Source organism: Trachypithecus francoisi, unplaced genomic scaffold (genome assembly GCF_009764315.1).
Source record: "Trachypithecus francoisi isolate TF-2019V2 unplaced genomic scaffold, Tfra_2.0 Lachesis_group20, whole genome shotgun sequence".
NCBI classification, from domain to species: Eukaryota; Metazoa; Chordata; class Mammalia; order Primates; family Cercopithecidae; genus Trachypithecus; species Trachypithecus francoisi.
Genome location: NW_022681466.1, coordinates 30,296,487 through 30,311,548, shown reverse-complemented (window position 1 = coordinate 30,311,548; position 15,062 = coordinate 30,296,487). Strand labels below are relative to the sequence as shown.

General features: G+C 37.4%; 1 long non-coding RNA gene across 1 annotated transcript; it reads left to right on the top strand.

Annotated features, from left to right (window-relative positions):
• Positions 1 to 11,787: 11,787 nt before the first annotated feature.
• Positions 11,788 to 14,836, top strand: LOC117067261. The gene is made up of 2 exons (XR_004430675.1): positions 11,788 to 12,577; positions 14,579 to 14,836. It is a non-coding gene; the product is annotated as an uncharacterized LOC117067261 (long non-coding RNA).
• Positions 14,837 to 15,062: the final 226 nt, after the last annotated feature.

Sequence of the window (15,062 nt, the reverse complement as noted above, 5' to 3'; positions counted from 1 at the left end):
ACTTACTCATTTTCCACTTACTCTTTACTCACTACAATCTGAGTTTCACCTCCAGTACCACACAGCAATTACTCTTGTCTAGGTCACCTGTAATCTCCATGTTACCAAATCCTATGAGCACATTTCTGCCCTCATTTCAGTTGATTCCATAGTAGCACTGCACATAGTCAATCACTCCTACCATTTTGGAACTCCCTCCTATATTGACTTCTGTGACACTCTTCAGTCTTGGTTTTCATTGTATACCATTGCCTACTCCTTGCCTGTCTCCTTTACTCCTCTTCTACCCAATCTTTAAATGTTGGCACTTCTCAAACCCCAGTGGCAGTACTCCTTTCTCTATACTCGTTCTCTTGATGTAACCCGGACATTCTCAACAGGGTGTGATTTTGTCCCCTAGAGGACATTTGCCAATGACTAAAGATATTTTTTATCGTGACAACTGGGAGTATGTCACTGGCATCTAAAGGACAGAGGCTGGAGACACTGCTAAACATTGATGGTGAGTATACAATCCTAAACCCAATATATTATAATACATTGTATAACTCAGCTTCTCAAGTAGCTGGGCTTAGAAGCACACATCACCATGCCCAGCTAATTTTTGTGTTTTTAGTAGAGATGGGGTTTTGCTGTGTTGGCCCGTCTGGTCTCAAACTCCTGGCCTCAAAGTCATCTGCCCATCTGGGCCTCCCAAAGTGCTGGGATTACAGGTGTGAGCCCAGGCCACCATGCGTGGCCTGAAATTTGAGTTTTATCACAAAAATAGAACAACAAGAGTTTTACATATAACCAAGATGGGGTAACAAGTGATTGGATTTACGCTTTGACTAAACAACCAAAACAATAAACATGTAACAGTGGTTTTCAAGCAGCAGACATCAGGCACTATAGGACAGAGATACTTGAAACTCAGAGAAACAAACAAGATAATCACTGTTGCCCTAGTTTACTGCCTGGACAGACAGGCAACACTGCAGGGGTGTAGAACCCACACAGAGCCCAGCCGTCACCCTGAAGTGAGGAGAGAGAACCGGGTGTCTAAGAAGGCAAAGGTGGCTAGAATTTGCAAGACAGGTCCCTGGAGAGAAATTATACACACAGAGAAAAAGATTGAACTCCAGAAATATTCAAAAGGTCCCCCTCAAATGTTCAGCTGAGTATTGACCAGTGCATGCATATGAGAAAACTGTATGAGACTATGGAAGGAACATCCAGAAAAGAGCACAAGTAGCCACTGCCAGGGCTTACAACTCCAAGAATAGTCTGTGTTCTCACCAGGCAGAGTAGAACACCTTGTAATTCATAGTCCATTAGGTGGAGCATTCAGAAACGTATTGCCTCAGTAAAGGGAAAATTTAGCTCAGGACCAAAGGCCACTCTAGTCCTACCTTAAAATGCTTAAAAGCAAACCTCAAAAAGACCAAACTACTTGCTAATAATGTAACTGTGTTCCAAAACCAGGTAAAAATATTTATTATAATCTAAAAATATAAGATATAAGATATAGAATATAAAGATAACCAGCACCAAACAATTACACAATGTCTGGGATCCAATCAAAAATTACCAGGCATCCAAAGAAGCAAGAAAAAAATAGCCTATGCTAAGGACAAAAATTAAACATCATTCTCAGCAAACTGTCACAAGAACGGAAAACCAAACACCACATGTTCTCACTCATAAGTGGGAGTTGAACAATGAGAACACATGGACACAGGGAACGGAACATCACACACCTGGGCCTGTCAGTGGGTAGGGGGCTGGGGAGGGATAGCATTAGGAGAAATACCTAATGTAGGTGATGGACTGATAGATGCAGCAAACCACCGTGGCACATGTATACCTATGTAACAAAACTGCACATTCTGCACATGTATCCCAGAACTTTAAGTGTAATTTAAAAAAAGAAAAAAATTAATCAATAGAAACAGACTCAGAAAATACAAAGATAATAAAATTAGCATAAAAAGGTATTAGAATAACAATTATTAATGATATTCCATATGTTCAAGATGGTAGGTATAAGACTAATCATGTTTTGTAGATATATAAAAAATATTTTCCAAAAGATCCAAATTAATCTTCTAGAGACGAAAATGACAATTTCTGAGATTAAAAATGTACTATATGGAATTAATAACAGATTACACATTGCAAAAGGAAATACTAGTAAGCTGTGAGATACAACAATAGCAACTCTCCAACATGAAGTACACACACACACACACGTGTGCATGCGCGGCAGACAAAAAATAAACAGAGCATTAGCAAGTTGTGGGACAACTTCAAGAGGCCTAATCAAATGTAATTGGAATCTCTGAAGGAGAAGAGAGAGAGGAATAAATAGGAAAACAAAAATCTGAAGGAAAAAAGTGCAATTTTTTCCCAAATGTAATGAACACTATCAACCCACAGATTTAAGAAGTTCAATGAATCCAAAGCACAAGAAATATAAAGAAAAGTAAACCATAAAACATCATAAACATGAGACTTAAAACCAGTGACAGAAATTTTTCTTTTTTTTTTTTTTTGAGACAGAGTCTAGTTCTGTCACCCAGGCTGGAGGGCAGTGGCGTGATCTTGGCTCACTGCAACCTCCACCTCCCTGGTTCGAGCAATTCTCCTGGTTCAGCCTCCTGGGTAGCTGGGATTACAGGTGCCTGCCACCATGCCCAGCTAATTTTTGTATTTTAGTAGAGACGGGTTTCACTGTGTTGGCCAGGCTGATCTTGAACTCCTGACCTCATGATCTGCCCTCCTCGGCCTCCCAAAGTGCTGCCATTACAAGCATGAGCCACCACACCCAGCAGTGATAAAAAAAAATCTTAAAAGCCCCCAGAGAGAAAAAGACATATTATATATAAAGTAATATAAATAATAATAGCTGACTCCTGTTCAGTAACAATGCAAGCTAGAACACAGTGGAACAACATCTTTAGAATACTGAAAGAAGAAAACCTTCACAACTTAAATTTCTACCATTCACAAAAATGTATAATAAAGATTTTCTCAGACTTACAAAAGAGGCCTGGCACAGTGGCTCACACCTGTAATCCCAGCACTTTGGGAGGCTGAGGCAGGTGGATCACCTGAGGTCAGGAGTTTGAGACTAGCCTGGCCAACATGGTGAAACCTTGTCTCTACCAAAAAATTACAAAAATTAGCTGGGCACGGTGGCGCACGCCTGTAATCCCAGCTACTCAGGAGGCTAAGGCAGGAGAATCACTTGAAACCAAGAGGCAGAGGTTGCAGTGAACTGAGATCCCATCATTGCACTCCAGCCTGGGCAACAAGATAAAAGATAAGGCAAGGAGGAATGGAAATATACTGTTGTAATAACACAAAAGAAGACACAAAATAGGAATTAAAAAAAAGATGATACAAATACAAAATAAACAGCAAGATGGCATGTTTAAACTGAAGGATAACAATCATTAATCATCAATTACTAAATGTTATTCATGTAAGCACCTCAATAAAAGAGATCATCAAATTAGAAAAACAAAAGACAATTTTATGTGTATACGTATGTCTAAATTTGTCAAATTGTACACTTTATATTCTTGGTTTATCACATGTCCATTATAGCTTAATAAAGATTTTAAAACAAATAAATAATCTAGTGTTTGGTAGCAGAATAGGGTGATCATAGTTAACAATAATGTATTGTATATTTCAAAATAACTAAAATAGTAGAATCAAAATGTTCCTAACGCAAATAATAAATGCTTGAGGTGATGGATATTCTGATTACCCCAACTTGATTATTACACATTGTATGCTTGTATCAAAATATCACATGTAGCCCTATAAATATGTACAATTATTATGTATCCATAATAATTGCAAATAACTACAAACAATATTTTTAAATGTATAAAATTGTATTTAAAATTTAAAATAAATTAAAAATAAAAATTAAATAGAATAACAAAAAGGAAAAGTAGACAAGAGAAAAGGGCTGAGAATAAAAAATGTGATAGGGAAGGTCTTCACTGAGGGACTCACTATTGAAAGCTGTAGACCAAAAATCAATCACATCATTCATGAATTCAAGGTGACCATAAGGAATCTGTTGAAGACAAAGTAACCACATGTTTTCTAAATTAAGCCAAGTCACAGGAAGCCATAAATGTTTTCAAAGGCACTTTTCCAACAAGTTATTCATTAAAAGGATGTTGAAAGATGATTCAAGTGTTTGGTTCAAAATCTCACCTCAAAGAGGAATATTTTCAAGAGTCTGTCTTCCTAAGAATTCGTATCTAACAGGAGAGCTCCTATTAGATATGAATCATTAAATTCATCTTATTTTTGACCTTTGGAATGAGACTAAATTAATCTGCTCCCTCTCCCACTTGATAGCCCTTCAAATATTTTAGATCATATTATCCCTTCTCTAGGCTGTCTATGGTAAAATTAACCATTCCCCGTGGGACCTGCTTCCAGAAATTGTCACCACCCTAAACGCTTTTGTTTGGATATACTTCTGCTGAAAATCTCCCTTTTAAAAATAGAGTACTATAGTCAGAATGAGCACAAAATTCTAGGTGTGGTCTGATCTTTTAAAACTTAAATTATATACTTATACATTGCAACCTATAAACACATTTGTTTTCTTAATAACATTGGCAAAATGTGTGTCACATATATCCTTTAAACTCTCGGCTTGTTTTCATGTGAACAGCTAACCATGATAGGAGTCTTCATCCTATCTTTTATAATCAGCATTTTGAACCTCAGTGCAATATTTTATATTTGGTAAGATTATGTGCTTTCTCATATGTGCAGGTTTACTTCACATCTTTTTATTTTAATTGCTTGTATTTTTGTTGCTCGTTTTTTGTTGTTGTTTTTGAGACGGAGTCTTGCTCTGTTGCCGAGGCTGGAGTGCAATGGCGCGGTCTCGGCTCACTACAACCTCCGCCTCCTGGGTTCAAGTGGTTCTCCTGCCTCAGCCTCTCAAAGCGCTGGGATTATACTTTCAATGTATTATCTATTTCTACTAATTTTGCATCTGTTTTTTACTATGACTTGCAAGAAAGAAGAGAAATTAGAAAGAATTCTAATCAGAAAAGCAAGTTAAGCAGCCAGGTACAATATTTCTCTCAATAGCTATTTGATATTACAATGTGGAGGAAACATTAAAGATTAGCCTGCCAAAACAAATCATTGAAATCAAAAATAAAAGAACTGAGTCAAGTAGTCAGCACATTAGGATCAAGTCCTGATTCCCCTAAAAAATAAATATGGTGGAAGAACGTACCTGTTTATCTCTCTTTCCATCAATCTTCCAAAAAGGATGGAAATAAAAGAATTAAATAGATATTAATTAAAATTATATAATACACAAGAATAAAAAGAATGGTAGAGATGATAATAGTATGTAAAAGATGTCAGCAAAATATTGGAACTTGAAAAGAATGATTAAGTAGTAATTGGCTTAATAGATTTGATAGAAATCTAGGTTATAGAAGAGAAAGCCAAGAAGATCCAAGCAACTCATTTCATAGAACCTCAGAGAGGCTCAGAATATTATGTCACTAGCTGTCTCAAAACATCAAGATGAAAGGTGGGATTTCAGGATTATATAAGAAGGAGTTATACTCCCCAACTTCCTCCACCATTCAGCAAACTGGTTACCTATCCCTTCTTCAGTCTAGCAAAAACAAACAAACAAACAAACACATAGGAAGTTTGTCGTTTGGAGAATAACCAATCAGCTCTCTTCTTCCACTTGGTTTCTCAACATTGGTAGCCAGGCTTATAACACCTAGTCAGGAAATTGGAGAGTTCCTCTATGTGGAAACTGAGAGGCTCAGGAGTTTTGAGAATTCCCCCCAAAAATTAGCTAGGTCCATTCCTAGTCTCTCTAAAATGAAGTCAACAAGCCCTAGCCCACCCATAGAGATACGGGTTTTCTTGGAGGAGAGCAGTTTTAGAAATAACTCAAGAAAAAATGCCCTGGCACTGAAAGATAGAGATCTATCGATTATGTGGAACCTGCCCAAATGCTCATCAATCAATGAGTGGATAAAGAAAATGTGATATATACACATACCATAGAATACTACTCAGCCACAGAAAGGAACAAAATAATGGCATTTGCAGTAACCTGGATGGAATTGGAAACCATTGATTCTAAGTGAAATATCTCAGGCATGGAAAACCAAACATTGTATGTTCTCACTCAGAAGTGGGAGCTAAGCTAAGAGGATGCAAAGATATAGGAATAATGCAATAGACTTTGGGGATTTGAGGAGAAAGAGTGGAAGAAGGGGTGAGGGATAAAAGACTATACATTGAGTACAGTGTACACTGCTTGGGTGATGGGTGCACCAAAATCTCAGAAATCACCACTATTCACGCAACCAAACACAACTTGTTCCCCAAAACCCTATTGAAATAGAAAAGAGAGAGAAATCTACAGATTAAAATATTGCACTCAGTGTCCAGCACAATGAATTTTTTAAAAACCCACATTAACACACATCATTGTGAAAATTCAAATTCAGGGGAAAAATAGTATATATAAAATATTGTGAATAATATTAATATTAGCCTTCTTTACAGGAACCCTTGAAGCTTAAAGACAAAGAAGTAATATCTTCAAGATTCAGAGAAATAATCAGTTTCCACATAGAATTCTCTACACAAGCACATATGCATGTACACACATGCTATTAATCACATAAGAGGGTAGAATAAAAATGTTTTCAGATATGTGAAATACTGTCTCAAGAAATTTAATGGTCAAGCACCCCCTCTTAACAAGTGCCTGGAAAATATACTCTACAAAATGAGAAAGTAGCCCAAGACAGAAGATCCAGGAAATAGAGATCTCATACAGGAAGGGGAAGAAATTCCAGTATGAAGTTAGGGAAGTCACAGGATGTTCGCTGGTCATCAGATTGTCAAGACTGGCACAAGAGAATAGAAAGTTCCAACAGGGCTGATTCCATTAAAAAAAAAAAAAAGAACCGATGGATTATCTGAAATGTTTGATTGTGCTGAAAAAAGATATTCAACTAGTGGAATATAGAATGAATTAGTGACAGAAATATGGGGAAAAGAGTTAATCAAAAATTTAGGCAATGATTAATGCTGGGAAAAACAAAAGGTTGTTCAAAAGAGAAACATGTAATTGTGTATTTGATTTAAAATATACATTTTAATTAAAAAATATATATTCATAAAGGAGCAGAATCTGCCCAGTAATTCCATTCCTTTTCTTTCTTTTAAATGTGCAATCATTATTTTCTTATTTTAGATATTATTTCATCCATTGATGATGGAAAAAAAGAATTTAGGTCCATGTATACTAGCTGAGCATGGTGGTGTATGCCTGTAGTCCCAGTTATTTGGGAGGCTGAGGCAGAAAGATCACTTGAGCCTGCTGCAGTGAGCTACGATTGCACCACTGCACTCCAGCCTGAATGAGAGTAAGACCCTGGCTCAAAAAAACAAAATGAAACAAAAATTTAGATCCACATATACTAAAGTCCCTTACTTACACACATACACATACTTCTGCTAACCCCATCTTCCTGATATTATAATTTTTGGATAAGCAAAGATTCATCATTCACAATATTATGACTATGCAAATACTGTCACAGCTGTAGCTCAGGGAGTTGGGAAACTGTGTACAGAAAGTCAATCAATAAAATAATGTCTACAATTGAAAAAAATTAATACTTTTTTAGCGCATTTAGAAATATGGGGGTAAAATTCAGAAGAGTCAGCTAAGAGTTGAAAGTTTATGTTTCTAAGGAACGTGACTCAATGTTAGGGAGCAGGACCCCTGTAGTTCTAGTTTTTTTTTTTTTTACAATATGATTCTGTTGTTCTTTGATAATAATTTTAATTATTTTTTAAATTATAATCACCAAAGATCTTACTTAACATTATAATAAAAGCTCTTTTAAATTGTTTAGAAACTTGTTCTTAAAATTAAAAATATTCATTTGAGAATCAAATAATTTATTCTGTAGAATTGAAAAAGCAAATTAATGTTATATATATTTAAAAATCAGATAAATTACAATCCAGGAATTTAGAACTCCAACCCCAGACCATTTGGCCAAGGAAGGTTGGCACATGACACTTACTTTTTTTTTCATTTTCCTGTTTATCATCATGCTTCATTTCCCAAATTATTTGGAATTCAGAATGCATATTGGAATTTAGCATCTTTGGATCAGTAAAATCTCCTTAGTCATATTTCCTCTGTTCGTTATGAACAATGAAAAGAGAAAGATTGAAAGAGTACTGTGCACATATAAATCTATGAGCCAGTTTTTAACTTCTAATCTAAAGCCCAGTTCTTCTTTAAGTCTTTCTTCATGGAGTAGGGAAAACAAGGATAAAAGGCATTTCGGATGATGTATTTTTATAGTTGCAACACACAAAATTATAATATGGAAATTTGTCCTTACAGATATCTGAACAATTTGTAGTGAAGAACAGATTTGCTCCAAACTAAAATGCTATTTATTTGCTGTTTTTTCTTCTATAATTAAGAAAATTTAAACCCAGTCCTCTGTCAAAATAATAGTTAGAAAACTTTTTTCTTTATTACTTACTCATCTACGCTGCTGAATATGGCTACAGGTAAGTTGAATTGGCCAGAAAATTATACAAAGAATTTATACTCAGGGGCTGAAAAAAGTATTATACTGAATAAGTAAAGTCCAGATGTTAGAAAAAAAAAAAAAAAGCAACTTAAAAACTAGTGAAAATAGGCTGGGTGCAGTGGCTCACGGTCACAGTGACTCATCCCAGTACTTTGGGAGGCCAAGGAAGATGGATCACTTGAGGCCAGGAATTTGAAACCAGCCTGGCCAACATGGCAAAACTGCCTTTCTACAAAAAATACAAAAATTAGCCAGGCATGGTGGTGCATGCCTGTAGTCCCAGCTACTTGGGAGGCTGAGGCAGAGAATCACTTGAACCCAGGAGGCAGAGGTTGCAGTGAGCTGAGATGGTGCTGCTCCACTCCAGCCTGCGTGACAGAGTGAGACTCTGTCTCAAACAACAACAACAACAATAAAACTAGTGAAAATATAACTACCTAGCAGTACAATCCTGTGTTTTGTGAATCCTAGTTTTTATAGTAGGACAGAATAAAATACTGGAATCTAGGATTTTGGTCCTGAAACTGCAACTCATTGTCATTTGACAACAAGGCTAGTCACTTCTCCTCTCTCTGCTTCATTTTCCATCTGTAAAATGAGGGGATCAGACCAGATGATCCATCAAGTTTCTTTCAGGTCATAGGAGAATACAAAATGTACATTAAGAACATAACAAGAAATTCCTCTTTCTCTTTTTGTGCATCCCCTAAATTGATTTCTATAATTTTATGGAAGCATGTGAAAACCCTACTGTTTCCAAGGATCTGATCAACAATTACAGCAGGAAATGTGGTCATCTAATTTAACTCTTAAACATCGTCAGCAAGACTAACAGCTTGGATGCATCCCAATTATTCCCAGAAATTAATGGTGTGGTATAAAGAATAATCAAAAACACTTCCACTTAGCTTTGGGATTCATTATATTTTTTGGTTTACTGTAGATTCCAATTAACATTTTGGTTTATTCAGGCTGATTTAAAAATATGTTGTCTTAATTACATACTCAAACCAGCTAGTCTACAAATATGCCTAGTTAGATAAAAGAGATAATATCCTTGAATTTGACATAGTCCTTGAATTTCTAAGGGCTGGTTTACACTGAGACCTAGTTATGTGGTCATATGGTTTAGCTGTGTTCCCACCCAAATCTCATCTTGAATTATAGCTCCCATAATCCCCATGTATTGTGGGAGGGACCTTGTATGAGGTAATTGAATCATGGGGGTGGATTTTCCTGTGTTGTTCTCGTGATAGTGAATAAGTCTTAGGATATCTGATGGTTTCATAAAGAGGAGTTCCCCTGTACAAGCTCTCTTGCCTGCTGCCCTGTAAGACGCCTCTAGTCCCAGCTACTGGGGAGGCCTTTGCTCCTCCTTTGCCTTCTGCCATGATTGTGAAACCTCCCCAGCCATGTTGAACTGTGAGTCCATTAAATATCTTCTTTTTTATAAATTACACAGTCTTGGGTATTTCCTCACAGCAGTATGAAAATGGACTAATACACATGGTAATAGCAGAGAACTCTGTGGTGTCTGCCCAGCTCATAATTCCTTCTCCTCTAAAAACAGCTCTCCATTCTAGCCCACGGGTGACAGGAATGGGACCCTAGAAGCCATGTTTTAGTCACATAACATCATTGCCTAGAACTCAGCTAACTGGACAATGGCTGAGCACCAGAACCAAATTAAGCCAATCAGAGCCCCTTCTTAGGAATTTACAATTGTGACTGAAAGCAAAATCTCAGTGAGAGTTCGCTTATACAGACACTATATTAACTTGAAAACTGGGGCTCAGCCATTGTCTTAGGAGTAGATGAGTAATAGAGATAGATTTGCAAAGACATTTGAAGAGAGAAATGGAGGACAAAATAAAGCAAGCCTGTTTTCTGGGCTCTTCATGGCTCTCCATCTCTAGTCCCTTTTGAGTCACAGCTCCATCTCTCTGCTGGCTTCCAGAATATATTCATATCTTCTTTCATTATCTTAAATTCTCCTTTCCTGCTTAGACTAATTAAAATGGATTTCTATTATTATCAACAAAAAATTCCTGCTAAATAGATTTTTTTTGTAACTGAATTGAAAACTATAATGGGGATATCTTTTTAATTGATTTTTTTTGCATTAACTTGCAGCTTAACTATACAGAAAAGTGGCTTGGCACCAGAGACTTCAGATAACTAAAACATGATTCATATTGAGGAAATTTTATCTTATTTTCTACATCAGTCTCTAGTCTATAAAGCTTAAGTTTTATTTTATAATGAGAATGATGCACTGAATTTATGAGGTTAAATGGAGGGTCACAGCAGTGGGACTTTTTATTGTAATGTACAACTGCATTCCTGAATCAGGCACAGGTTAATACATAATAATTAATTATTCTCTGGAAACAATGGCAAAGCATTCCTAGCAAAAGACAAATCAAATAGCTACTGGAGTATTATGGCTGCCATTTGTTAATTACTCCCAGATAGCTGCAAAATACACACCATCTTCAGCAAAAACTGAAACTCCAAACCCCTTAGAGAAAATAAGGGGATCAGGTGCTACAATGCAAAGAGCACCAAAATGGGTGTCTGCTGATGTGAATCCAAGTCTTTGCAACTATCTTCACTTCTGTGAATTTTAGCTTCTTCATCTCATTTGAAAGAGAGAAAATTCAGCATGAGATCCAAAGATCAAAAGTAGCTCAGTAGACCATGCGCTAAGTCCTTCTTTTTCTGAACATGTTGTTAAACATTTTATGCCCCCATTTCCTCAACTGTATAAGGGAAATGCTACTTGTACCTACCTCATAGGGTTGTCGTGGGGTAGTTATTACATAGCAAGTGCTTGGGAGAGTATCTAGCACATAGGAGCACTCAATTAATGACAGCTATATTAGTTTTTTACTTTTTTATTATTCCTGAGGATTTTTTTAAACAAGCTATAACCAGTTATGAGCGTCTCATTGGTATATTTACTTTGACCATTGCCAACTATATATTTCATGTAGCTTGTTAAATTTATAACTGTCCTCAAAGCTAAATATATGTAATGATAGTATTTTAAGACATTTAAGTTATATTCCACTAAAAGTAAATCACTAAACTTGGGTGACATAAAGCATGAGTGAATAAGGAAGAATGGGTCTGAAGAAAGCCTGACGATAGCATCTGACTCATTTTCGAATCATGGCCAATTTTTATGCTACGAGAATAGCATACCATGTTGCCTTTACACTTCTGGATTTCGTACCATGAGGGTCAACTGCTGAAAATATATACACAAAAGAAAAAGAAAACAAAAATCATATATATTCTATTTGTTTGAGTTCTAATGTTGCTTTCAGGTCAGACATTCTGGAGTTTCATGGTTTTGGCTTCAGAAAATTCTAGATCTAGAAAGCAGTTGTTTCTATGGGTGTCCCAAAGAAGAAAACTGCTACATGAAACAAGAGCAAACCGTGGTCTCGTCTGCACATTTGCAGAGTAGCATCAGATCCATGGAGATGCTGTTCGCTGAAAAAGTAACATTCATTGTGTTGGACCTCACCTATGTGACCCTTTCCAGGGCACAGTCTGGAAGGACATGGAAAATTAAGAGAGAAGTTAAGCACTGCACAATTTAGTGAGAAGAATTTTGAATCTCAGTGAACAACCCAGGCAAGACAATAGGAAGAGAATGGAGATAAGGAGAAGGTATGAGCTACAAGAAGGAAGGTCAGCCCTCCACCAAACAAGCAAGATATTCCCTGTGGTGAAGAATGGCTGATGACTTTCAGCACAAAAGTATCTAATGTTCAGTTTCAAGTTGCTGTCTACATGATGCTATGCCATCATCCCTCCATTACTGCAAAGCTTCTGTAAAAGAGAAAAAGAAAGTTAACAGAGAAATGAGGAGCAATATTTAGGAAGCATAATGGAGCATAAAGACATGCAAACTCTACAAAATTACACAGGTGAGACTTTTCAATAGCAATATCTTATTTCAATTTTAAAATTCAGGCTCAGACTAGAAAGTGAGGGTACTTGGGGTCACCCACACAACTGACACTTGGGTGACATATGTATTCCTACACAATGGAGAAATACCTCTTCCACATGATGGCAAATATCCCTGTGAATGTTATCTCCTTATCTTTCACTTTATCTTACCATTGTTCAGTTTGTTTAACTCCTACTTGGGGTCTATTCCGTACTATTGTGTCCTCCTCACTTATTATGGTTACATTCCACTTCTTAAACAATTATGTCTACTGCAGCTCCATGTTTATGTAAAACAGTGACTGTGTACTAATGTTTAGTCACAATAAAAGTAGCCCACACAAAGTAAAAGAGAGTTGGATTTCAAAGGAAAAACACAATTTAAGACTGTTCTCTTTGATATTTATTTCTTTCAGTACATCAGCCAATACATAAAAACATGCTCACTTTATCAAGGCCAAAGGTTAGATACCAAGAGCTTCATTGATTCCACAAATATTTATTGTTCATGAGTCCTATGACTGACACTACTAGGGAGTAGGGCCACAGTAGGAATAATAAATGATCACAGTGTAGTTAGGAAAGAGAAATGAAAACAAAACTGGAAGCTGGAGTATACACCAGGCTAAGACAATATAAGGAGGTTATAAAAGCCTCTGGCATGGGAAGATACAAAAACTTCAAAAGAAGGTGACAACTGGAGCAAGTTTTGAAGAATCCATGAGGGTTCACCAAGCCAACAGGAGGGCAAGGGCATGAACTTACAAGTAACAGCCACATTATTGAGGGAAGCTTGGGCATGTGGGGAGGTCAGTGGAAGAAAAAGGAAAGGCAGGCAGCATTGGGGTTATGGAGATGTTTGCATGCCTGAGATGTTTGGCCTTTAATAACCATGGAGAGCCACTAAAAGTTGATAATGATAGGAGTGATTAAAGACATATCTTGCTTCAGAAGGATGGCTTGGAAGGAGAAGTGGAATCTGAAAGTCCACAAAATCTACAACTTTTGTCATGACTATGGGGAGGAGAAGGGAAATTAAATCATTATTATTAGGTAGATTCAAATAGGAAATTTTATTTATTTCCCTGTGCCTGGCTGCCTGAATCTAATGGTTGAACTTGCCTTAGGGAAGAGGGTCAAAAACAACCTGTCACTTATTTCTTCCTCCTTCCCCCCAGACAACTCCCAAATGAGAATTTCTACATCCAAGCAATTCCTTCTGCTTTCCTGCATTTTTATTTATTTATTTATTTTTTGAGGCGGAGTCTAGCTCTGTCACCCAGGCTGGAGTGCAGTGGCGCGATCTCAGCTCACTGCAACCTCCGCCTCCTGGGTTCAAGTGATTCTCCTGCCTCAGCCTCCTGAGTAGCTGGGATTACAAGTGCCCGCCACCACACCTAGTTCATTTTTGTATTTTTAGTAGAGACAGGGTTTCACTGTGCTGGCCAGACTGGTCTCAAACTCCTCACCTCGTGATCCACCTGCCTTGGACTCCCCAAGTTCTGGGATTACAAGTGTGAGCCGCCGTGCCCAGCCTTTCCTGCATTTTTAACTGCCTCTGGGGCAGTCTGTATTAATTAACTCTACAATCTCTTAGATTCCCATCCTAGTTGCTAAAAGGGAAACCTTCTGTCTCCACTAATATTTCAATTGCCAAAGGAGGACCGTAGGGTGTAGTGTGTAAATGGCAGAGAGGAGGGTGAAGTCCACATCGTTCTGAGTTCCTAGAGCAGCACCAACTATTTTCACATCCCTGGACTGGATTGATTTGTAATCCTCCTCTCTCCTACTGCCTGACCTTTTAGCACCTCAGTCAATCTCTGGAAGCCAAATTGGGTTCCTATCCTGGCTACGTACAATCCATTCCAAATGCCCTTTTGCCAAATCCCCATGGAGTTTAGAGATCCTTCTGGGGATTTATGAAGCTTTGTTGTTTTTAGATCAAACTTTCTCTTTTATTTCTCTTTCCTCACTAGGGCTTTGGAGGAGAACTCAGCTTTCAGTTTGATAATGAAATATTAGTTAAACACATCATCCCCAAAGGGATCTCTTTGCATCTTCTATGAATGACGACGGAAACAGTCTCAGTTGATCAGCAAGATGGCTGAGGATATACTCACCTAAATGAACAACGAAGATTCATCTGCTACAGCTGAGCTGTATTTGCATGGGCTAACTTATTGAGAAGGAAAAGCTAGGTTTCAATATTATATAAAATGTGTTTGTTTTGTTTCTTTGTTTGTTGTTTGTTTGTTTTTCAGACAGGGTCTGGGTCCATCACCCAGGCTGGAGTGCAGTGGTGCCATCACAGCTCACCACAGCCTCGACCTCTGGGCTCAAGTGATCCTCCCTCCTCAGCCTCCCAGGTCGATGGGACTACAAGCGCGTGCCACCACATCTGGATACTTTTGTATTTTTTGTATAGGAGGGGTTTCACCATGTCACCCAAGCTGTTCTTGA